The sequence below is a fragment of the Myotis brandtii genome, unplaced genomic scaffold, assembly GCF_000412655.1.
Source record: "Myotis brandtii unplaced genomic scaffold, ASM41265v1 scaffold850, whole genome shotgun sequence".
Classification (NCBI taxonomy): Eukaryota; Metazoa; Chordata; class Mammalia; order Chiroptera; family Vespertilionidae; genus Myotis; species Myotis brandtii.
In genome coordinates this window covers 1,690,948-1,717,292 of record NW_005371455.1, presented here as the reverse complement: position 1 = coordinate 1,717,292, position 26,345 = coordinate 1,690,948, and the positions used below count along the sequence as shown (strand labels likewise).

General features: G+C 41.1%; 1 protein-coding gene across 2 annotated transcripts in view; it reads left to right on the top strand.

Moving 5' to 3' along the window:
• The window catches only part of CTNNA2 (catenin (cadherin-associated protein), alpha 2), a 1,155,525-nt gene that overhangs the window by 379,617 nt on the left and 749,563 nt on the right, over nucleotides 1-26,345 (top strand). The gene's annotated exons all lie outside the window — the stretch shown is intronic.

The window sequence follows — 26,345 nt, the reverse complement described above, 5'->3', positions numbered from 1 at the left end:
TGCATGAATTTCATGCACTGGGCCTCTAGTATAGTATGAAATGCAACTACTCTGTGTGTGTGGGGTGGGGGGGGGGCAGTGGGTTGGTAATGTTAGGGAGGGTGAAATCATAGAAGAGTTCCTGGAGGAGGTGGTGCATGAGTAGGAATTAACTTGATGAAGTATGAATGAGTGTTTCTCAGATTGCAAGAACATCAATTGCATATGGAGGCCTGGTGGATAGAGTGTGCATAAATTATTCATCCCATGGATGGATCCAGGGCAAGAGGAGAAATCAGGCTAAGTGGGTGAAGTGGGGGCAGATCCTGGAGAGCCTTAGAGGACTTGCAAGGGGCTGGACTTCAACCTGAGAGCCTTGGGAACGTGCTGGTGAGCTAAGCAGGGAAATGCATGGTCAGATTTCTGTTTTACAAGATCCCTCTGTTCCTTTAATTTGTTCTTGAGATTCCACATATAAGTAAAATCATATGGTATTTGTCTTTCTCTATGACTTATTTCACTTAGTTGAAACCCTCTAGGTCCACCCATTCTGTTGCAAATGGCTAAGATTTCATTCTTTATTACGGTCAAGTAATATTCCGCAAACAAAATAGAGACTCATAAACTGATGGTTGCCAGAGGGAGGGGTTTTGGAGGGTTTGGGGCTGGGTAACAAAAGGTGAATGGATTAAGAACTGAACATTGGTAGTCACAAAATAGTCATGTGAATGTAAAAACATAGCATAGGGAATATAGTCAATAATATCTTAACTTGATGTATGGTGTCAGGTGGGTGCTGGAAATATCAGAGGGATCACTTTGTAAAGTATGTGATCGTCTAACCACTATACTGTATAGCTGAAACTAATACAAAATATTACTGAATGTCAGCTGTAATTGAAAAATGAAATTTAAAATAAGAAGGGTCCCTCAGGCCACAGGGTGGAGAATAAATCTGAAAGGGTCAAAGCCACAGGGCAGTGAGAGTGAGTAAGGTGAGAAATTATGAATGTCTGAAGTGTGTGCTTGGAGTAGGAATGGGAGGGAGTGGATAAACCTGAACCATATTGAGGGAGTAAAATCAAGAGGCCTGAGGACTGAATTTTTATCTTCATATATCAAAAGAGTTAATGTTTTCTACAGTAAGTTAAGACCAGTTTTTTAATAATTCCAAGTATGCAATCTTAGAACTTTCAGTAATTTGTGGGAAATTGTTTGTTTGTTTTTTGCATGATATAACTTTTTTGCATAGAATACAAGTCTTTTTTCTGGTTCATAGTTCACTTTACATACCCACCAGTATGATTATTAAATGCCTATAATTTATGTAGATATATATTTTAAACATTCTTAATCCAAATTCTACAGCATCTAGCATTTTTCAAATCTATTTAAAGCTATTTATATTTAATTTATCTCCCAATAGTATTGCTTAGTGTGCTCATTTTACATTTAGAAAATAAAAATAAAAATATTTTTAGACACATTTTTAAAAAATAGAAACACATTTCCCAATCTGGTAGAATGCAATATCAGTAACAGGGAGTAAGTAGTGCCCAGCAATTCTTAGCTCTTCACCATATCCTCTCAAAATGGACTTCTGAATCTATATGTTTTTTTTTCCATTCCGGCAGATTAAAGGAATTGGAATTACCTTGTAATCCTTTCTAGCTAGACGCAAGCAGTGGTGTTATAGCATTCTTTATCATATAGTGACACCTGGTGGCCAAACAGAACATGAGGAAACACGCCGGCAGGTGGCTGTATACTTATAAACATAGCACAGACTAAGTATATACGATGGGCCCAAACCCAGTTTTGTACACTAATGTTATGCAATGAAAGTCACGTTATTTCTTTTTGGAAAATTTTCTAGCCCCAGGAAAGTGGTGAAGATAGACACAGATGCAGGTGAGTTTGTAGAAAGAGAAGCACAGGCAGGGTGGAGAGGTGAGGGAGTCTGCTGACTGCGTGTGGGGCCAGGTCAGCCAGCATCTAGGACAACCAATTACCCAGGCTTCAGAGCCAGCCACACCCCTTCCAGGTCCTGGTTATCTAGTATCGTTATTTCTTGTCCAGAAATCTTATCCTGGGATATTGGCACCTCCTATATCTTCTTGCTTCCAGACGGCTTTGGCTTTTTTTCTAAATATGTTTTTATTGATTTTAGAGAGAGACTGAGGGAGAAAGGGGAGAGAGAGAGAGAGAGAGAGAGAGAGAGAGAGAAAGAAACATAGAAACATAGAAACATAGAAACATAGATTGGCCACCACCCACACACATCAAATTTGGATGGAATATGCAACCCAGGCATTTGTCCCGAATCGAAGCCGTGACCTCGTGACCTTTTGGTCAACCAACTGAGCCACACCTACCAGGGCAGCTCTAACTTTTGACGTCAGGAGTATTTTCTGATAATATCATTTACCTTTCTATCATGCTTTTTTTATAAAAAAGTAATTCCTCCAAGGAAATATCCCAGCACAATTTAATTTCTCTTTTATACTTCAATCAATAAATATGGAGCTACAAATAGAATTAAGCAAATAACAGAATAAGATTTGACATATTATTTTTAAAATTGCAATTTAAATTCTCATTTGTTTGCCTCCCTGTTGTCTTTAATCAAAATTATTACATTTTCAATCTGGTTTTATTTCTTTTTCACAAGGGAAAAAGTAAGAATCTGTATTTTTTTCAATGAGGGTAATATTCTCTTTTGAGAATATTGACAGAGTCTATGAGTCTGAGTTCATCTTTATTTCAGATAATTAGTAGTAAATATAACAGGGAATATGATGTAATTGATTATCACATATGATAATCATATATCAGTATCATATCATCAATTGATATATAGATATCTAAGTTTAAACATGTGATGGCAGATGCCATTTGATTATCATTTATTAATTAGTCATACTTTAAAATTTAGGAACCACACAAGTTCTTTAATTGAGTGAGCTATTTACTGGTGAAAAATGTGGTTTAGTTAAAATGTCTGCCTCCTTTCTTTTCTGATTTTTTATGTTAATAGTGCTTGTCTTTAGCCTGCAAGGTTGTATTTTCCCCTTCTCATATGCTTCTCATGGGAAAGTACTTGGTACCCATTTATAAGATTTTACTTTGATTCAGTGGTGAAGTAAACGCACGCACGCACGCACGTGCGCGCCTCCTGCCCCTACCTGTAAAACCATTCGATTGAATCAACCAAACTCCTTAATGTTCTTCCCAAACTTCATCTCTGGCAGCATATTCTAGAAACTTTACCTAAACTGATTTAGTCCCATTGTTCATTTCCCTAATGTATGTAGTGTAGTCAGAACAAAATAGTATGTGTTCTCTGATATTCTGCTTACTACATACATTCTTTGAGCTTAGGCTTTAGGGAAATGGTTACCCAGAGATGCTTAAGCAGCTGACATAACCAAGGGCTTAAATGAGTCCAGTGCTGGCCCTGTGCTGGTCCTGCTAGTGGACAATGGGACTGCATAGTGTAGGGCAAACAGAACAAGCTTGTGTTTGAATCAACCACATCCCTCTATGCTTCTGTTTCTTTTTTTTAATATATATTTTTGTTGATTTCAGAGAGGAAGGGAGAGGGAGAGATAGAAATATCAATAATGAGAGAGAATCATTGATCAGCTGCTTCCTGCACACCCTCCACTGGGGATTGAGCCCGCAACCCAGGTCTGTGCCCTTGACCAGAATCAAACCTGGGACCTTTCAATCTGCAGGCCAATGCTCTATCCACTCAGCCAAGCCAGCTAGGAATGCTTCTATTTCTTCATCTATAAAATAGGGTAATAATATTGACTCCAAGTTTGTAATAATAACCTTATGGGATCCCAGGTGTCTAATGGTAGACACTCATGGATGTTAGATAATTTTCTCCTTTCTATAGTAACATCTTCTATCTAAAGCCAGCCTTGAAGCTATTTCCTAGAAAAGCCTTTGGGGACAGTTCCTAACTGAAAGATTGTTAATGTCGCTGGACAGTGGCTATAGATACAATAATGGCATTTGCTCTCCCTTATCTACCCCCCAATGCACAAAAACCTGATGAATCTTGAAGTGAGAACTCATAAGGCCACTGCTAACACTAAGTGTGTAAGCTTCTCTGTGGTGTATTTGGGAATTCTCATTGCTTTAGTAGCTTCTGAAGCAGTGAAAACCTTTAGGTTCACATTAAATATCAAATTTATTCAGGTTTAGTGGTCTCTGAAGATTGCTCCTAGTATATCTGGAAGAAAGAGGAGGGACTGACCGAAAGGGTAGGATGAAGGATGAAGTGATGGCATAGGTTGGTGTTCCTGCTTCACCTAGGAACCTTGGCATAAAGAAATTTATCAGTATTTTTGTTTTTCATTCTCACCTGAGGATATTTTCTCCATTGAGTTTTAGGAAGAGTGGAAGGGAGAGAAGGAGGGGAGACAGAGAGAGAGATAGAAAGATTGAACAAACAGACACATGGATTGGTTAACTCCTGCACATGAACTGATTGGGGCCAGGAATCGAACCCATGGCCCTTAAGTGTGCAGGCCAATGCTCTAACCACTGGGAATACTGGCCAGGACTACCATTATTTTTTAACAACATGATTTCCATAAAGGACATCTTTCTATTTACAGTTAATTAGTAAGACATGACTCTTGTTTTAAAGAATGTAATGCAAATGATAAGAAAAAATAAAATGATGTGAAAAGGCATTGTTAAATCCTACTTTTGATTGATACTCAGCTTTTCCATCAATGATATTCTCTTGAAAACTTCCAGGATCAAACCACTCAGTTGTGACAGAGAGTGGGGCTTCCCCCTGTCCTAGATTGAGGGTGGATTCATAGTTTGTAAACTAGGACATACTCGTATAAATAGACAGAATAGCTAATACCTGGATGATTCAGAAAAGCAAAGATCACTAGTATTAAAAGTCCCTTTGTTACTTGGTACAGTTCATATTATCCGATTTATAAACCGGAAAGTGATTTCCATCAGACATATTGCTGAAAGGCACACAAGTAAGTATTCTCACAACCAAGGTAAGAACGCAGGTCTTTTCATTGCAGTAGCATTGAAGAGAATGGTGAAGGAGGTATTATGTTCTCACTCTCTGTCAGCTCCCTAAAGATACCCCAAGTAATCATGCAGTCTGAGTAAAAGAGGTGCTTGCTCTGCGGATGCAGCTTCAAGACTGGTCCTGTCTCTCTCCCAACCAGGCTCCCTCTCCGAAAACTGCATGCCTCTGCTTTAGTTGGTCTTCTGAAAGGACCAGAAACACATATGTGCATCTGTTGTCTTCTTTAACCTGCATCACACTTCTTTAAAAAAAAAAGTAACTTGTATGCATGCGTATTAGCATAACCAAGGGACACAGACACTGGGGTTGTAGGGGCTTGCCCAGGGTGGGAATGTCTGGGGCGGGTGGTGGTGGGGGGTGGTCAGTTGGGGAAAAAGGAGACATATGTAAAACTTTAGACAGTAAATAAAATTTTTTAAAAAAGTATATTTTTATTGATTTCAGAGAGGAAGGGAGAGGGAGAGAGAGACAGAAACAGCAATGATGAGAGAGAATCACCAATCAGCTGTCTCATGCACGCCCCTTACTGGGGATCGAGCCCACAATGGGCATATACATATACGGAATCAAACCAATGACTTCTTGGTTCCTGGGTTGCCGCTCAGCTGCTGAGCCACACCCGGCTGGGCCCTCACACTTATTAAGCTTTTTCTGATCACTGATGGTCATGTCGGTATTATTTTGCTTTCCTTTCATTTTTTTTCCTTCTTGCTCACATTGACACTAAACCATCTTTCTAAAACCCGTAAATGTCCGTGCTTCTCTTCTGCTCTGCTCACACAAATAGTTTAAGCTTCTGTCCATCCCCACTCACTACAAGGAGATCAGCTGTTGTGTGTGGGCCTGGGCACAGAGGACGCCCTTGGTTCTTGAGTTCCAAATAGGACTGTCTTGGTTATTTCTCAGCTTCCCTGGTGCTTGAGCAGGTCTGTGAGCTTTCGGTTCTCCATAGGTAACATGGGTCTGAGGTGGCCACTGAGGTTTGCTGTGAGACTTAATGAAAACACTCTGCAGAGTAGCTGACGTAGAGTAAACACTAAATATATGTTAGCCAGGGCGCTGCTGGACAATGGATGCTCTTCTATGTTCTCTTTGCACTAAAGAGATATTTTTCACCTTGACTTTTATGTTTTGAAAAATGATCTAAATTCACCATTTTAGTTAATAGAGATCTTAATTTTTAAGATTTGCTATATTGCAAGTTCAGTTAAAACTGACCAACTCCTCAAAAGGGGCTATCATTTTAGATATTTACAATGAAAGATAAGTCATGTATGGTGGTCAGATTGCCACATCCTTGGAAAAGATTCATTATTGGTGAATACAGTGCCAGGAAATAAGGTATAAGCCATTGTGTAGCAATCAGTCTTTGGCCCCAAACCTTCAAACAAATTGTTTCCCAAATAAATCATCGCCGGTAACTTCCATTTACCATCCATTTCTTTTGCTAATGTCAATAATCCTAATTCAGCAGTTTGTTCTTTGCTGTCATTTTAAGTCTATTATGCTTTTAGTTTATGACTGTACATTTATAATTATGCAGATACCAGCTGTGCATAGATTAATTTTATCAGAGATTAATTGCTACATATTTTAAGTGGTCATGTCCTAGTGACCACCGTTTACATTTCTAGGTAAGGATCAATTCATTTAAATCAGCACTTAGAAGGTGCGTTGTGGACAGGGATGGGCGGAGGGGCAAGTGGCCAGATCCTTCATAATGTCCTAGCAGCCTTCCATCTCTGTGTCCAGCTGAATTAAGCTTTGCACTACCTCGTAAATTATAGTAAGGAAAGGCCAATTTTCTCATCGGTTAACTGCTGCCTGGCAGGAGTATAACTCTGGGAGATAAACAATAGCCATGGCAAAACCCCTCACGTTGTCACTAGTTTCAACTCATACAGCTCAGCCCTGCTGCCATGTGATGCAGGCCTCACCCGGCTGCCAGGTGCAGAGTGGAGATAAGTGGTGGGAGAGAAGGCGGAGGGTGGGGGGTGTAAGGAGCCTCAGTGGCAAAAAGAACATAGCCCTATCGGATAAAGTGCAACAGCCTAAAGGAATAGAGACCCAGAGGAGCATGCTAACAATTAGCACCTCACACTCAGCACTCCTTTGGGTAAGAAAGCTAACAGCTGCACTTTCTTAGATGGTAAATTGCTCCAAAGGAATAATATTCTGTTTTTCAAGCAATCCCTGGTCTGTGATTTTCCACATGGAGCTGCCACGAACAGTAGAAAGTAGCAGCAGATGCCCATGGTCTTCATGTCTTAACTTCATATTCTTTTGAAATGTGCATCATTAAAAATTATTTTGTGGTAGCAGTTTTACTTCTGGTGCCTAGCACTGGCTGACACATAGTAAGTTCCCAATCTTTGTTAATCGAAAGAAAGAATGAATGGCAGTATGTGCTGGGTGGCAGATGAGGCAAAATGAGTCCTTCAGTTTACTTGAAGGATTATAATTACAGTCAAAACTTATTTACATTTAAGGGAGAAGAAATGGTGTGGATAGTGCAAAATTACTGATAATAATAATAACAATAATGACAATAATAAAATAATGTATCAAATGGTGTGGATAGTGCAAAATTACTGATAATAATAACGACAATAATAAAATAATGTGTCTTTTACCTTGCCATGTGCTTTAGCCCTTTGGTTTAAATCAGTGTAGCTTTTACCTTGGATTTTGGAGAACTGAAATAAAAACCATCAAGGCATCAGTCTTGGAAAGCTGCCTCTGTGTAGGTTTCACTTCTCAGGTAACTCTTGGCATCTCTTTCCATAAACTACTTCTTCCGTCAAGGTCAGTAACTTTATGTTGCTCTATTTTCCCCTACCTCCTTGACCATTACATCTCCCTTTCCTTGGCTTGTTCCTCTTTCCTGCCACCTCAGTATGGCTTTTCTCTAAACTTGTATCCTTTTTCCCATTGGATTCTCCCTAAAAGGGCCATTGTTGGGACCCCAGGTACTCTACATCTTCTCTCTAGTCCCAGTCTCTCTCCTGAGGCCCAGGCCTGTGTCCAGCTCTATCTGTGCCATGGTAATTTGGATTATTTCTAAGCATCTTACAGTTCTCAAACTAAACCTAGCATTTTCCCTCTGTCAAGCCTAACCTTTGTTCTCCTTGTATTTCTTGTTTTAGCTCAAGGAACTGCCTTTTTAACGTAGCCATTCAATCTAGAGACTGATCCACTTTTCTCTCCAGTTAATCTTGAAAACCTATGAGTTCGGTTCCTTTTTAGACTCTTGGCTTGGCTCTCTCACCTTCATCTTGATGACCGCTGGGTTATTCAGGCGCTTATTTTTTGTTTGGATCACTGCAATAACTTCCTAGCGACTTGCCCCACCCTCCTCCCAACATCTTCCCTCTATATTCATCATCTCTGCCAGTCTGGCTTTCCCAAAATGCAAGTCAGGTCTTATGTATTACTCACCAGTGAGATGCCGTCTTTAGGATAAACTTCAAAGTCCTTAGGGTGACATCAAATCATTTCACTGGGCCCTGACTGTCTCTTTCATCTCATATCCTCCTTTTAATCACCTTTCATTTTATGTTCTGCCTTAATTAACTGTTCACTATTCTTAAGATGAACAACTGCTGTTTCATTCACAGGTTGTCTCTCATGGTAGTTCCTCTGGCTGAACTTCCTTCTATCTCTCTTACCTAATATTTTTATGTTCATCCTAGCTGAGGAAGCTAATTCTCCCAATAACTAAGACACTAATTATTCTATGTTATGATTATGTTTTGTGCATATTAATATTAAACATGTTATTATTTTCACTTTCTGTCTCTTCAATGTAACACTAGGAGGCGAGAGACCAGACCTCATGCATACTCTTATTGGCATGGTTAACACATAGACATAAAGTTAATGTTTGTTTAATGAATATTAAATGAATATACTCTGCTTTGATCTTCTGGCTATCCAGTTTATGCACCTGTAATTTATTTTTAACCTTCTAGACTGTTGCAATATGCCAAATCAACTTCTCCACAATAGACATTCCGTGCCTTCATGATCCATTCATTATATTACTAGGTTCTATCTGGCAACCATGATCTTCTTAATTGGCTTAACCCGTTCTATGTTATCCAGTGTTATACAAAGAATCTATGTAATTTAAATCATCATCAACAGATATACATCAAAATCCAGAGTTCAGAAGAGAACATGACATCTCATTAAGCACGAAGAATATTTTTCAATCATGCTATGTTTCTTGGAAAGCAATTAACACATTGCACATTATTTCTGTGAGACACAAACTGTTTCTTTCCCATCTTAATTTGCCTGCTTAAAAATAGACGGAGAAAGATAGATGAGTTTACACTCAAGGTGTATGCATTTTTCTTGTGACCAATGAACCAATTTCCTTTTCATATTTGCAGAATATTGGTACAATTATTCTTTCATCAGACATGAAATGTGAGTGTATAACCAGTTGTGGAAACCACCTAGTAATTTATTAGGTTGATAACAGCAATTAAGTCATAATTGCTTCTGAGAAATAGAAATTGACTTTGCATTTTAAATGGATCATTTAACATTCCAAACCAAAGACAGAGTGTAAATAATTTCTGGGATAAAAAGTTTGTTTCTCTTATAAAAGATTCTTAAAAATTCAACCATCGATAATCTAGTAACTAATTATTCAGTTGCCGGCTTATTGGATTCATGTCATCGTTTCATTCCCCGCCCCCAGGCTACTTTCCATCTTACTCTTTAAGGATGTAATAAGGAAGAGGATTCTAGACAGAAATGTAACATGTTGGTAGGCCCATGGCTTTTCAGGTGTAAAAATCATGCTTAGCTTGTTAACCACGCAAAGTGGATAGCGTGCCTAATTTGGCCAAGGAGCCATTGTTTACCAACTGTGGTTTAGTCAGACCTTTATATGAGACTTTCAGATGTTTGCGGAATTTTTATTTCTATGACACTGTTCTTTCAATAACACTTCCCTCTTCACACATTCACACTCTGTACTTAAATGCACTCACTGAAAATGCCTGTTGGTTTAGCTTCCCCGGTGTGGAAATTGAAAATAGTTCCCTCTTTCAGATAAATCATGATTAGGATTGTACAGTCCTGTCTCACCAGCCAGAAGAACTGGCTGCCTCGGCTAGTCTGCCTCACACTGAGAGCAGAACCAACACTGGTCATCCTGATAGATGACGTGCTCCACCCTAAGAATTCTGAGTCTCCGGTCACTGAGCCACATCACATACGAGTGTGGACCAAAAGGAACATCTCTAGTTGAAGTGCCACCCACATACATTTGGCTGCAAAGGCTAGGTTCCCTGTGGCGCCCCATTGTTCTCCAGAAGCCATTGGAGAAAGGGACATTTATGTTCATGACCCCTAAATCTGCTAATCAGCAAATATTTACCAGCTGTTTATGTGAGAAGCACTCAGCTGGGTGCCATAGGATATACCAAAGTTTAGGAAAGCATTGTAATTGGTGATTTTCCCTTCTACTTCATTATTCTTCCTCCTCCTCTTTCTCCTCCTTCCTCCTCCTCCTCCTCCTCCTCCTCCTTCTTCTTCTTCTTCTTCTTCTTCTTCTTCTTCTTCTTCTTCTTCTTCTTCTTCTTCTTCTTCTTCTTCTTCTTCTTCTTCTTCTTCTTCTTCTTCTTCTTCTTCTTCTTCTTCTTCTTCTTCTTCTCTCTCTCTCTATCTCTTTCTCTCTCTCTCTCTCTCTCTCTCTTTCTCTCTCTCTCTCTCTCACACACACACACACACACACACACACACACCAATAATAATGCTGGGAGAAGATGCTGGGACAAGAGCCAAATGGGTAAGCTAGATGGTAACTGACATTGAGCTCGATAATAGGACTTAATGAAAGAGAGCCTTCTACACAAAGAGTTGAAGTGAGCCTTCCCTGAGTAGGGTCAACATGGGCTTCTGAGAAGCAGCAGGGAGGAAGTTGGTACTGAAATATTCAATAGAGAAAGATTGATAAGACAGTAACTTATGAGGCTTACTGAGGTGGGATGAGGCAGTCAGAGGCCACTGTGACTGGAACCAGGGGTTCATGAGGAGAGTCCTGGAAGATGACCTTTGAGGGGCAGGGGCTCGTGTCAGATTACTGAGAATCTTAAAGGTCAGGGATCTTAAACATGGAGTAAATGGATGTGAGCTTATATTTCTTTAGGCTATACTTGCTGCAAATGACATCGTAATTCTGAGGGTTGAAAGAAAAATGCAACCCATTGCCTAGTTCCATTGGGAATTGTGACATCCTGGATAATAAAAGGTTAATATCCAAATCAATCGACTGAACAGCAGAATGACCAGTTGCTATGATGCGCACTGACCACCAGATGACGGACGCTCAATGCAGGAGCTGCCCCCTGGTGGTCAATGCACTCCCACAGGGGAGCACTGCTCAGCCAGAAGGACTTCATTGTTAATATGTATCGCTTCTATGTGTCATATACTATCCTAAGCTCTTTACACAACTTAATTTTCCAGCAACCTTATAGTATAGATCAGTGATGGTGAACCTAAGAGGGTGCAGGCCGGGCTGAGGGACACCGCCCCCCCCGCCCCCCGCCGCCCCGAGTGCACGAATTTCATGCATTGGACCTCTAGTATATTATAAAGGGAATGATAGAAATAGAATTGGAGAACCACTGGGTAAGATTGCACATCTGTAAGCTGTCAGATGGTTGGTGATAATAGGTAATTGGGGAGCCAGTAAATATTTTAGGCCAAAAGGGTAGTATGGTTAAGCAGAATGTTAAGAATGGTCCATTAGGGGGAAAAATAAGTTGTATAAGAAAGGTCAATTTAGAGTCTTGATGATGAATTAAATGGGAGTCGATAATGCCCTGAATAAAGGGTGCAGGATGGAGTGACAATGAAAATATAAACTACTAGAAGCCTGGTGCATGAAATTTGTGCAGGGGGGGGGGGCGGGGCGCGGAGGCATCCCTCAGCCCAGCCTGCACCCTCTCCAATCCGGGACCCCTTAGGGGATGTCCAACTGCTGGTTTAGGCCATGGGATCAGGCCTAAAGTGGTAGTCAGACATCCCTCTCGCAATCCAGGACCTCTGGCTCCTAACCACTTGCCTGCCTACTGCCTTGATTGCTGCCTAACTGCTCTCCTGACAGCCTGATGGCCCCCAACTGCCCTCCCCGGCTGGCCTCATGGCCCCCACCTGCCCTCCCCTGCCGGCCTCATGGCTCCCAACTGCCCTCCCCTGCCGGCCTCATGGCCCCAACTGTCCTTCCCTGCTGGCCTAATCGCCCCTAACCACCTCTGCCTCGGCTCCCACCACCGTGGCTTTGTCCGGAAGGAAGTTGGACAGTAGAAAGATGTCCAGTCTCCCAGTCTAATTAGCATATTACCCTTTTATTAGTATAGATTATATAAAAGAACTATTTTAAAGGACTTTATTGTTAATATTTATCGCTTCTATGTGTCATATACTATCCTAAGCTCTTTACACGTCTTAATTTTTCAGCAACCTTATAGTATAGATACTGATATTATTCTTACTGTTCCAATGAGGAAACTGAGACATGTCTCCTTTAAGCACCCTGCTCAGCTAGAAGTTACAGCTAGGAGGAGTTGGAGCCAGAATTCTAATCCAAGCCATCCAACTCTGTACTGTTTTACACCTGGCCTAGATAATACTAATGCTTGAGCATTCCTCAGTGGTTCTAGTTTTTCATGAATGCACTAGGAGAAAGAAGTGCGATTATAGGTTCCCATGTTTTCCCTGCTTCTATTTTTTCTCCATTGAAGTGAAGGTGCTAGGCTTTGGAGAAAGATGAAGAGATCATTCTTACACACCTTCTACTTAAGAAGGTGATCATACCTCCAGCTGTCAAAGTCCAGTGTGCAACCATAGGTACAGAGCTGGGTCTCAGGAGGGTGAGGACTGGACGTGGAACTGGAGTTCTTGTTCATAAGCACGTGATGACTCTGGTGTGGGAGTAGTTGATGTCCTCAAGAAAGAGGATATTGAGAGAGCTGAGGACAAGGAGCAGGTGTCACGAGCAAGGGGGGCATCCTTGAAAGGAGTCACTCACACACGTTTGTGTCTTTCCATAATGCCAGCTCTATTAGGGGAGACCTCCCTAATCAGCCAATAGGGTTACACGCAAGTTACATGAAGAACTGGGGGGAGCTTACATAATAGAGTGAGCAGAGGGAGCATCCAGTGCAAAGTCCTGATCCCTGGTGGCATCCAAAGTATCAAACCAGGCAGCTGGAACCAGGTAGCGCTCCTACAGGGGAGTGGAAGTCCCATTGGGCTCCGCATGTGACAGCCAAGCTTGAGTGTTGGGTGGTCAGAGCTTTGCGTTCTTATGGCCCACAGTGGGTGGCAGTCTCACTCAGATTGGTGTCCAGATGGAGTCCTTATCCAAGTGTCCAGACATTCCCTTTGGGGTGTTTTAGGCCTATGCCAAGGGCATTTCCATTGCAGCTTATTTCCTCACTCTCAGGCATATTGCTACTTAACAGTTATTGTCATGGCCTTGACTTCATAATGGGTTGTCAAAGGTGTCCAGAAAGTCTGCTCTGCTCCTGCCCTATACAGCTAGACCTAGAGAAATACCACCTGCTGGGGGAGATCAAGGAAGAAGAACTGGGGAAGAGATGGGAGGAGAAGCTGTCAGAAGGGTATGAGGAGAACCCCAGAACAGCAGGGTCCCCTTAAGCATAGTGAGACTCCCTATAAGGAGTGGATGGTTTTAAATTGTGTTAAGTAGCACACAGAGGTTAAATAGGATGAAGACTGTCCAATCTCAGAGGGAAGGGGGGAGGAGGCAGGGGTCGAGGGAAGAGGTCAACCAAAGAACTTGTATGCATATATACATAACCCATGGACACAGACAATAGGGTGGTGAAAGCCCATGAACCAAGAGGTCCCTGGTTTGGGGTGGATGGGTGGGGGGGAAGAGATGAACCAAAGGCCTTGTATGCATATATGCATAACCCATGGGCACAGACAATAGGGTGGTGACGGTCTGGGGCAGAGGGCAGGCATGGGCTATAAGGGGTCCATGGGAGAAAAAAAGGGGACATATGTAATACTTTCAGCAATAAAGATTTTTTAAAAATGAAGACTGAATACAAAAAGATGATCAATAATGTAGAAAATCCAAAGAGAATGGAGCAATGACATGAGAGTTTTCTCAGCAGAAGAGTAAAGCAAGTTTCCCTTGCGTGACTCTCTAAAGCAGCCGTGGGCAAACTAGGGCCCGCGGGCCGGATCCAGCCCGTTTGAAATGAATAAAACTAAAAAAAAAAGACCGTACCTTTTTATGTAATGATGTTTACTTTGAATTTATATTAGTTCACACAAACACTCCATCCATGCTTTTGTTCCGGCCCTCCGGTCCAGTTTAAGAACCCATTGTGGCCCTCGAGTCAAAAAGTTTGCCCACCTCTGCTCTAAAGACTTGATTTGACTGAATACATTTCAGACGCGTGCTTTCTAATTAACCCATAGTGTCAAGCTCAGGGTGAGTGCCTTTGCCCTGCTGTACTGTGATTAGTTGTAAGCTAGTGTCCTTGTCAGAGCTGGAGACTGTGCTCAGGAAATGCCCCAGAGCAGCTCAGCAAGGCAGGCAATGATGAGTGAAGGGAGAGGAAGCAGGTTTCAGGTGACACCAGCCAGGAGGCGTGTCCTAGGCCTGGAATTTCTCATCCAGCACCTTTGTGAGTGGCCTTCTACCTAAATAGCAGGGTCTCCTGTCAAGTGGAATTGATGTGAGCTTAGACATCTTTCTCTTTGTTAAAAAAAAAAAGCCAACATTAAATATCTAAGAATAAAAAGTGCTGTATTAATTATCTGGTTATAATCTTTGGCATGTGTTTCCAATTAAACTGAACTGTTTGATTACAAATAATATCATATTGGATAAATGGCATAATTAGTTTATTTTGAAGCATATACCAGAGCTCTAAGAAGTCAATAAGATACTGTGCAATTTTTAAGTTAAGGCAAATCTAAAATGAGGTTAGCATTGTTCTGCAATTTAATAAAAAGTAGGTGATTGAACCTCAACCTCCTCAGTATTTTCCATTGCAAATGTTACCCCAGTTAGGCCAAGAGAAACATTTCACATGAAGAAAAAAAGATTCTCACTGGGAGAGCTTGGAATAGAATGAGAACGATGAAAACGTATCTGTGTTAGTTATTGATACATTACAGAGAGAATAATTGTTTAAAACTGAACAGCTAACATGCTTTTGGTTTGGCTACCTCAGTTAAATTTTTTAAAAATCATCTTGATTTATGCTTTTATCTCAGACTTCAGTTTTTAAAATAAGTCTTTAGAGCATTCAGAGCCAGAATTATGATTGTGCCTCCTTGTTAGTAGAGGTCTTTCATTCTCCATGTTCAGGGCTGTAAAATTCCTTTTTCTTTCTTTCTTTTTTCTTTCTTTTTTTCTATCTTTACTCATTTTAATGGGAAACTGAGAGAGACTGCCTCAGAGGTCACTAGTCAAATATTTTAAACTGGATAAGACATTTCTAAAACACTGTAGTGAATAATCAATAGGTACTGCCTGGATTTGGCTTCGTTTATTTTATTTTAGATTGTATCAGTGCAGCAAAGTAATACAATAAATGAAATTTAATGCCTTGATCCCACTGGGACTCTGGACCTTTTGTGGTCTATTCTAGGCCATTCTAAAGACAGTATGAAGCTCTAAGTTAAACCAAAGCTTGAGTGTGTATATATAATTTCAGAGAGGAAGGGAGAGGGAGAGATAGAAACATCAATGATGAGAGAGAATTATGGATCGGCTTGCCTTCTGCACTCCCCACACTGGGGATCGAGCCCACAACCTGGGCATGTGTCCTGACCGGAATCAAACCATGACCTCCTGGTTCATAGGTCAACGCTCAACCACTGAGCCACGCCGGCCAGGCCAAAGCTTGAATTTCTCAAATGCTTAGTCATCTCCAGATTTCGCCAGGGCTAAGGCAGCCTTACCCCCAGACCACATGGCTTTGAGCTCCTCATGTAGCCGGACACAGAAGGACTCTTGAATTGTATACTTGAGAAAGAGAAAGTAAGGAAGGGCTGAAACATAAAACCTACCCAGTTATACTTCCAGACAAGGCAAACTACAAAATTTTAATATGCAGAGGTTGATAGAAGGATGGGCTAATGTTAGAGGTGCAAAGGAAAAGTGAAGGTGTGCACAATATTGCCTAATCCTGGGAAAAGCTAAGAATAATTAAAGGATAAATATTCTCTCACCTAAACATGCATTGTTATTTAGGTTTTTTTGTTGTCTTTCATTGCTTTAATCGCTCCGTATCAGAAGGACATATTCTTTTTGAGGAAGGAATTTGACTAGTGTACCTTTCTTTGAGATTCTTTTTTAAAGATCTTTAGAAAATGAAAGTAAATGACTGGATTAGGGCATGTTGACATTTATTCTTTCTTCTGCTTGTTTGATTCGAAGTAGTTTTGTTGGACAGCAGGTGGCAAGGGTCTGGTGTTTATGAGCTAGAGCAGAATTCATTATTTTCCTCAGTTGCTACCTTGAACTATGAAGTAGTGAAAATCCAGGACACAATCTCTTACAAGCTGGCCACACACAACAAAGAAACCCACAGGACTTTCTCCTACGGCCAGCATTTGCTTTTTTCCTGTGTTATAAAATTAACTTTGAGAAAACAAATGATTAAGTTAGTCCATACTCTTATCAAATTGTTTTCTTCGTTGTCTTTCTTGACTTTTTGAAAAATTCTTTAGATGACTTAAGTAATTCTCTAAGGAGATTAACTAATGATTAAAGCCATAAATTCTAATGATAATAAATGAGATTTTCTCCCAGTCTAACAAGCAGGTGCTTGGCTACTAAAGGAAAAGAACTTCCCTTTCTTGGCTATTGGAATGCAGATGGTTAATTCCTAGCCAAAGAAAGACTAAGATACATTTGTTTTCCTTCATGGTGTATTAATTCCTGCCGACCAGTTTGAAACAGGTGAGAAATTTTAAAAATAGGATAAAGTAGGAGTTTGGAGCATTCATTCCTTGTCGTTGTTCACTTCACACTGTCTTAACGTGTGAACGAATCATGTGCTACTGCTGTTTCAGTATTTATCCGGGGGGAGGGCGGGTAACGTCTGGCCCAGGGGTCCTATAAGGCTCAGGAAGTCATTCGGTCTGGCCCTGCCAAGGCATTAGGGGTGAGTTAATTAAATGTTTGACCAGATATAGCTGCTGATTTTTAAGTTGATAATTGAGTGTGGCCCTGAATGATGTTGTAAATACCCAGAGAGGTGCAGAGGAAGACGGTGTGGTGCAGTGGCTGGAGCGCAGCTCCTGGAGCTGGGGGCCTGCTTCCCAGCGCTAGCTTTGTCCTTTGCTCTGGCTGTGAGCCTCGACAGTCCACTCACCTCTCTGAGCACCTTTCGTACTGTATCTAGTTGGCATCCTTGTGTGTTGTGTTTTGTTTTGTACTTTCTGGTACAGTAACTTTGGCCCTCCAATTTGGTATTCCTTGTATATATGAAGGCAATTGATTTCAGACATGAGATAATGCCTTCATGGGGAAAAAGGCTTTTAATTTGTAGTTCTTTTTTCTTTCTTTCTTTCTTTCTTTCTTTCTTTCTTTCTTTCTTTCTTTCTTTCTTTCTTTTTGTTGTTAATTCTCATTTTTTCCCCAAGTAAACAGTTGCAACACCTGCAATCAGAAATAGTCAGCCTTTGGTATCCACAGGTTCCCCCCTGGGTACCAGAATCCATGGCGCTCAAGTGCTTTATATAAAATGGTGAAGAGTAGTGCATACATTCGGCCTTCTGCATCCACGGATTTCCAACTTTGGAAAAATAGTTTTTGATGCTGGTTTGGTAGAATATGCAGGTGCAAAACCACTGGATACAGAGAGCCAACTACATATATATATTTTTAAATCTATGTGCAAGTGGACCCATGCAGTTCAAACCCATGTTGTTGAAGGGTCAACTCTAGTTTTACGTTCTTTTTTATTGAATTTATTGGGGTGACATTGGTTAATAAAATTATATAGGTTTCAGGTGTTCCAGTCTATATCATCTGTATATTGTAGTTTTATCTTCTTTCTAATTTTAGTACCATTTAATTCTTTCTCTTTTCTAGTGTTTTCTAGAACCTTCAGAGAAAATATTATATGATTTTTTTATGAATTAGAAAATATATTTTTTAAATTTTTAAATTGATTTCAGAAAGGAAGGGAGAGAGAGATAGAAACATCAATGATGAGAAGCACTGATCAGCCACTTCCTGCACACCCCACAGTGGGCATTGAGCCCGCAACCAGGCATGTGCCCTGATCGGTAATCAAAACCATGACCTCCTGGTTCATAGGTTGAGGCTTAACTATTGAGCCACGCTGGCTGGGCAGAAAATAATTTGTTTTGTCTCAATATTAGCTAGATTGCTTCTGTTACTCTCCGCTGAACCTGATGTGGCTTTTGGATGATGATATTTATAACTACATACAGTACACATATACACATGTAGGCCCACAATTTATTGCTAGCAAAAAATTCCATTAATCGAAATTTTCAGTTTTGATCTTATTTACCCTCTTTGTAGAATTCCCTGCTGTTCTCCCTTGTCATCTATGGCCTTACCACCTCCTGGGGCTAGTCAGATCTCTCTGACCATTCTTTACAGTGTCATTGGAGGGTTCTTTCTCTTTTATACATTGAGGGTTTTCCAGTGTTGTGTCTTGGACTCACTATTCTTCTCATTCTGTAATTTCTCCTTGAGAATCATATCTATTTTCAGGCCTTTCACTTCTGCATTTATTCTGATGATCCTAAATCTTTATACCTGGTGTGTTTTTATGCACTTATAATTAACTTTCCACCAGCCTTTTCAACTTGTTGGGGTCCAGCCCCAACAGGTCCAGGGGTTCCCCAAGGTGTGGACGGAGTTGGCGAGGAAGGAAAGGCATGGAGGCAGTGTTCAGGTGATCATCATAGCCAGGTTCCTTCTAGCCAGGTTCCTCGAAACATCCCTGCAGCGACTGCGTCAAGCAGCCAGGGTGGATCGGCTTCCAGCATCAACTTAAATGAATCACAGGCATTTTAAACATACTCTTCATCTATCACACTTGTTTAAGGTCAGCAAATGTTTTTCTAAAGGGCCAGTAGTAAATAAAGCAAGCTTTGTGGGCCATACAGTCTCTGTCCTAACTTCCATTCTGCCATTGTGGTATAAAAGAGCCATAGACAGTATGCAAATGAATGGATCTGCATTCTAATAAAAATTTAATTACAGAATAGAAGGCTGACATGCAGGATGTAGCTTGCTGATGCCTGCATTGTTGATGTTGCTCATGCTTGGAATTTAGGTTTTATCTTTGACTTCTCATCCTCACAGCCTGCACATCTCTAAATTTTGCAGATGACATTCTAAAAGTGTCCCAATATGTGCCCTAAACAAACACAATCTTGTACTCTTTCCATATTTCTTCTGAGTTCTGGAGGCTTGGTAATGCCTCCCCTGCCTTCTACTTCTAGTCCAGCTGCCTTCCCCAATGTCCAGAGGAAAACCTCTAAAACCAAACAGGATTATGCCACTCCTATTTCTTTAAAATGCTCTTAATGACTCTTCATTGTCTAAAGCAGCGGTTCTCAACCTGTGGGTCGCCAACCTGTGGGTCGTGACCCCTTTGGGGGTCGAACGACCCTTTCACAGGGGTCGCCTAAGACCATTGGAAAACACATATATAGTTACATATTGTTTTTGTGATTAATCACTATGCTTTAATTATGTTCAATTTGTAACAATGAAAATACATCCTGCATATCAGATATTTACATTACGATTCATAACAGTAGCAAAATTACAGTTATGAAGTAGCAACAGAAATAATTTTATGGTTGAGGGTCATCACCACATGAGGAACTGTATTAAAGGGTCGCGGCATTAGGAAGGTTGAGAACCACTGGAAGGGATGTTCACAAGTGAAGGCTTCCTAGCTGGCATAGAAGTCTCTTCAAATCATGGCTGTTGGTCTCCTCGCCGACGTTGTTTCTTTTTCCTTTTCTTTGTCCCTTCCGATCCTTGGAGAAGCAAATTCCGGGATAGATGGGGTTAGACATGTAGGAGGAATTCCCCGTGGAAGGAAAAGTGGGAGAGAACCAGCAGAAATAGCCTGAGAGAGCTTGTTGACTGCAGTGCGGGCCAAACACTTGTGAAAGACGAGCAAGAAAGAAGGGACTGAGTGGGAAGCGCCTCAGCACAGTTTTGAGAAAGCCTCGGTCAGGCCAGTGGGGTGTGCAGAGCAGGAGCGGAGTTTGCCTGTTGGAGAAGTCTCCATGGGGCAGGAATGGCCTGCTTGTGCTTAGGGATTGACAGGGGCTACCTGGGGGCACGTGTGACTCCTTGTGAAACTGTCATGCATCTACAAGTCCAGCAGATGGAGGTCAGGAAACTACACTCAAGTAGAAGATTCTCTCAAAGGAGAGTTGCTTGGGGAACCTCCATGGCACCATACTCGTGGCTTCACACTTTACAATTCAGCCTTGGTAAACCTCTTGTAATCCTCTTCTTCTACGGTGCTGTCTCTCACAGAGCTCCACGCACTGGCCTCCACTTCCTGTTCTGTCTTCATTGCCTCTTCCTGCTCCTGACTTTGCTTGGCCAAAGTTGGAGAAGTCTCCATGGGGCAGGAATCTTAGCTGAGGAGTAATCGTCTCCAGAACAATTTCTTTACCTCCCACCTACCAACTGTGCAAATTGCCATTACTCAGCCATTTCTTAACATCATCGATATATTTTCCAAATTACAATTGGCTGTACGTGTTTCCAGTTTTGACTAGAGAGTGAACTTTTAGAAATAAAAGATTATTCATTCTGTGCCTTCAAGACATCTGTAGTAACTGGTACCCATTTGTTGAATGAATGGCTTTACTTTCTATTAGCCATTTGAAAGGCAAGATGATCCAGATGATAAACAAGAAGACAGTATGACAGATGGTACTTATGTCATTATGTTTGGTTTAAGAGAGTTTCATAGCTTTTTATGTAATAAATATATATTTATAATTCTGATTAATTAGGCTCATTTCCACTGAATGTGTGCAGTCTGATACAATGGGAGGCACATTGAGCTTCATGTCAAAAGGCTTGTGTGCAAATCCTGATGTCCTCATTTCTAGGCTGTATGACCATGAGACAACATCCTGGCATCATTTGCCACTTCAGTGAGATGGGAATAGTAATATCGAGGACACAGAATGGTGGACCTAGCACGCTGTTTGTACTGCATTCAACTTCTTGCTTTTGCAGAGGTCTGCCTGCTGCCTCCAGTTGTATCAGGGCCTGCGACAAGCATAACTCAATGTTCCGTGATTGTTCTGAACTCTTAGGTCATATAACTCTTTGCGGAGAGAACGGGTGATAGGTGTGATTTAACAATTGCACCTCCTGACAATTGCTTGTGCAGTGAGTACAGGTAAATGTATTATTCTGAGAAGTAGTTTTGAACTGTATGGTCTACTGATTTATTTCAAGGTAAAATTCTTATAGAGTTCAACAAGGGAAATAATGGGAAATCAGTTATGTAGGACTAGGGAGACCATTACAGGGCTGACTTGATGTCAGAATAGAATCCCAGCTTTCTTTGCGTGGGTAGGAATTATTGAGGCTGCTTTCTTTAAAGCCATGCTTTCCAGTTGCCACTCCATAAATTGTAAGAATGAAAACAGTAATTTTTTTTAAAGTAAAGATGTTACTAAAATATGAGTAAAATTACAAAACACAAAATAGGCAAGTCAAAAAAGCAGAATGAAAACAGACAAGATAAAAAGATATTAAAGTAAGTCTTATTTTTAAAAAAGAAAAAGATAACATAAGAAATGTAGGCCCACAATTTTCAGATGAAGTAACCTGACAATATAAGATGGAGCTGAGAGATCAAAAAGATTAAACAATTTGATGAGTTTTAAGAATGCAAACAACAGACCTAAATATTGAAAATGTACAATCTCAGTGGGTTAAAATAAGTCAGTACAACATCAAATCCTCTCGCAGGAGCACAGTTGCCATGAAGGAGAGGCAGGGAGCCTTGGCCTGTCCTTTCTCTTTGGTGCCTGCAGTCTCCTCAGTGACCAGGGAAGGGAGTTTTGATTAAGGAAGGATGTGGCTGCTGCTTCGCTCATTCCCGCCAGTAGAGGGCAGCCGCACAGAGGCGAGGCCAGGCTGAGCTGATTCAGGGAAAGGAGGGGATCTGTTTGCTGATCTCAAAGGACCCTGAAGTGTGGTAGCAAAGAGAACCTAATGAGGTGTTTATTTTTTAAGTCACTTCTGAATACTATGCTTTGGCTTTTGTTCTCTGTATATCTTACTCAGGATTGAGCTTAGGAGTTTATTTGTTTTTCTACTAATTTAGCAACTGTAATCTTTTCCTCTAAGCTCCTGACTTCATTTAGTTCTTCTATTTGCCTGACTCTGTCTGTTTTCTTGTTCCTTTCTCATATCCTAAAGCCTGTTTGAGATCTGGCAAGTTCTCTGAACACGAACACACACACACACACACACACACACACACACACACACACCCCAACACCAACATCCCATATGCCCTCTCATACAAGGCACACACATACTTCCCCTTTTACCCATTACACACAATGCAAACCCACCCACTTATAGGTGAACACACATAGGTGATCCATAGCCCCACAGAGACACAGACACACACACACACACACACACACACATACATACACACACACACAAACACTCTTACTGCCCGTTATCTTTATGCCTTCACTCTCCCCGGAGTGCTTCTCCCCTCTAGACTTTCCCATCCATCATTGCAAAGCTTCCCATCTCCAGCACAGATATAGATTGGAATATTGTAAATTTATTGTTTCTTTTCCAGGGAGAATTTTCAAAAAGCTTTTCCCCTGTGATCTATAAATAATTAATAACTCCATTAGAAACATGATGAATAGTGTAACTTTTATGCGGAGATTTTTACTCCCAGTGTTTCAGTGCATTTACTTTCCTGACTGCCCCCGTGCCAGGCAGGTGGGAAGCTCATTTCTCTGACACTGCAAGTTCTCTCTTGCAACATTTCCCAAAGTGTGTTCCTTGGGTTCTCCCTGATAGTGCATGCATTTTATATTTTTAAATTTATTTATTTACTTACTTATTTATTTATTTATTATTTGTTTCTGGCGCCCATGACCGGAATCAAACCTGGGACCCTTGGGTCCACAGGCCAACACTCTATCCACTGAGCCAAACCAGTCAGGGCTCTATTTATTTTTTAAAATATATTTTTATTGACTTCAGAGAGGAAGAGAGAGGGAGAGAGAGATATAGAAACATCATTGATTAGATATAATCACTGATCAGCTGCCTCCTGCACACCTCACCCTGGAAATCAAGTCCACAACCTGGGAATATGCCCTACCTGGGAATCAAACCGTGAATTCCTGGTTCATAAGTCAAACTCAACCACTGAGGCACACTGGCCAGGCAGTGCATGCATTTTAAAGTGCATGCATCTTTACACTCAAGTAGGTTTGAGGAATGCTACAGTAAACTGACTTCTGTAATGCAGAGCTCCCCGAAACATTTCATGTGATAATTTGCTCCGGGCCACGCAAGATCTCCAATGCATATTTGGTACAAAAACTTATTTTTTCATCAAAACATTACATCTCTAAGCTCAGTGTTCCATGGAAAATAATTTAGGAAATAATGTTCTAATGGCGGTAGTACATTTACCTCTATTCTGCAGAGAAACTGTTTTACAGATGCCCTCATTGGAGAGTCCAAATTTACCTCAGTGTGTTTTCATCAGATTGGCACTTTTTTATATTTTTTAGTCCAAAATATAATAATCAGCCAATATATGGTTCTTTAGGGTCTCCTAAAAACCTCAAAACTGAACAAATAGTTTTTATTATGCTTTATAGTAATATGAGTTTCTGTAAGAGAGTTCTTTGAAAATCAGTAACCTTTATAAAAGAACATAGTTTAATTATGTTTTATTCAAGTGTAGTTTATTTTTATTTTTAGAAAGAGTGGAAAAGAGAGAGGAGGGGGAGAGAAAGAGAGAGTGATGGGGGAAGAGAGAGAGAGAGAGAAACATCAATGTGAGACACATCAACTGGTTGCCTCCCGCACGCGCCTCCACCGGGGCTGGGGAACATGCAACTGAGGTACATGCCCCCAGGAATCGAACCCATGACCCCTTGGTCCATGGGCCAATGCTCCAACCACTGAGCCAAACAAGCCAGAGCCAAGTATATCTTTAGTTAGAATAACAGTACTTGAGCATATGACATGGTAATTAAAAGTATCATGAATGCAGCAACTGAAAAGCAGTAGAAATGAAGACAGAGAGAGTGAGAACGAGACAGAATTTTAAAGGTTCCTACTTGGAAGAGTCCTTGCAGATGCAGCTCTCGTACAGATAGCAGGTGTGGTGGGAGCACTGTGCTCCCTTCAGCTTTCCTTTGGGAATCTCAGCTGTAGTGATTTACCCTGCAGACATCCACTGTCCTGAGGCCTTCTATGATTTGTTAGAATATTTGGAAGTTTACTAGGGCACAAGAGACAGGGTCTTAGTAACAGTATTCTGAGTTCAGTAAAATCCACCCTTTTTGTAAGACCCAAGAGAGTGTAAATGTGAAGATGGTCTTCATGCCAAAACCTGCACAGAACAGCTTCCCTCCTGTTTGCATGGCTTCGTGCATTGGCCCTCTAACCTGAAGAGGGAACTTGGACCAATAAGTAATTTCCTAGGAAATCCAAGACAACCAGCAGACCATTACAGGCTAGAGGCAATTTGGTTAGTTTCCTTGAAGTAGACCTCAGGCCTGGGCTGTGTTTAGTGGGTGCTTCTTTTTTCTAAGTTGTCACCTGCTTGAACTCATTCCTCAGGAGTTCATAGTCTTTGTGCTGAAAAGAGCTCTCTGTTATGGAGATTTACATTTTACCAGGAATTAGAGACTCAGATGCCTCAAGCACAACTTCCAGGAAATATCTTAGGGTGCTCTGGAGAGGTAAGGCAAGCCTTCCCAGAGCACAGAGCCCAGACTGTAATGACTAAGCAGTTATTTTATATTGCATTTGGAAAAAAAATCACACAAGTCTCTTTTACTCTCTCCACTCTCTTTTTAGCACTAAGCACTCTAGTAAGTGCACATACTAGGTACTGAGCAAAGGTATGGCTACCAACTCCCAGTTTCTTTTCTATTATACTAGAGGCCCAATGCACGAAATATGTGCATGAGTAGGGTCCCTAGGCCTGGCCAGCGATCAGGGCCGATCTGTGGGGCAACCAGCGGGGCGATTGGGAGGCCCCCACTGGCACCTGCCTTGGCCAGCCTGGGCCTACAGGCTGGGGGCAGCTCCTGCATTGAGCGTCTGCCCCCTGGTGGTCAGTGCACGTCATAGTGACCGGTTGTTCCACTGTTCAGTGGTTTTATATATTAGGCTTTTATTATATAGAATTTGTAGGTAAGGTAAATAGTTTCATATATATATATGTAATATACATGGGATATAAATATATATGTAAATTTGATGAATATTTAAGGGATAATGAACATCCAAGGAAACAGTAATGGAATGGCAATCCCACCATAGATCCTAGGACTGGAAGACCGTTTTCTCCATCACCACCATGCTGGTCCTTGGACCTCTGAGTGTGCTCATCCAGTGAAGATGAGCATATTCTTCCTACAGCAGGCCATTCCACTTCGGTTACCCTTGTTCCTTGTTTTGAGCAGAAAGGGGGTCCCTGGTGGAAACCAGCCATTGGACAAAGTCAGCTTTGCCTCTATTTCATGCCATTACGTATCATACACTTCCTCAGTCTATCTACTCCTTGATCAGCGGAGAGTGATATTCAGGTTGTGCTCCTATCCCTCTGGCTGTGTTTTCTACTTATTTGGTTCTTCTCCTTCAGCAGACCCTTGGAAATTGGTATTAACTGGGCCTTCTTTGGCCTGCCCCTCTTGTTCTATTTGCTTTACTAGTAAGCCATTTGCTACCTTATGTCCAAATCTCCCAGGCAATTCCCAGATCCTTATTCAGGCTTATACATCTCCTGAATTCTGGATGCATATTTCTGTCCACGTCTGGACATCTCTATCTACACATTTCCAGACTCATCAAGGGCAAAGCTAAGCTTAAATCCTCTATGACATCTTCCTTTAAGGCAGTGGTTCTCAACCTTCCTAATGCCACGACCCTTTAATACAGTTCCTCATGTTGTGACCCAACCATAAAATTATTTTCGTTGCTACTTCATAACTGTAATGTTGCTACTGTTAT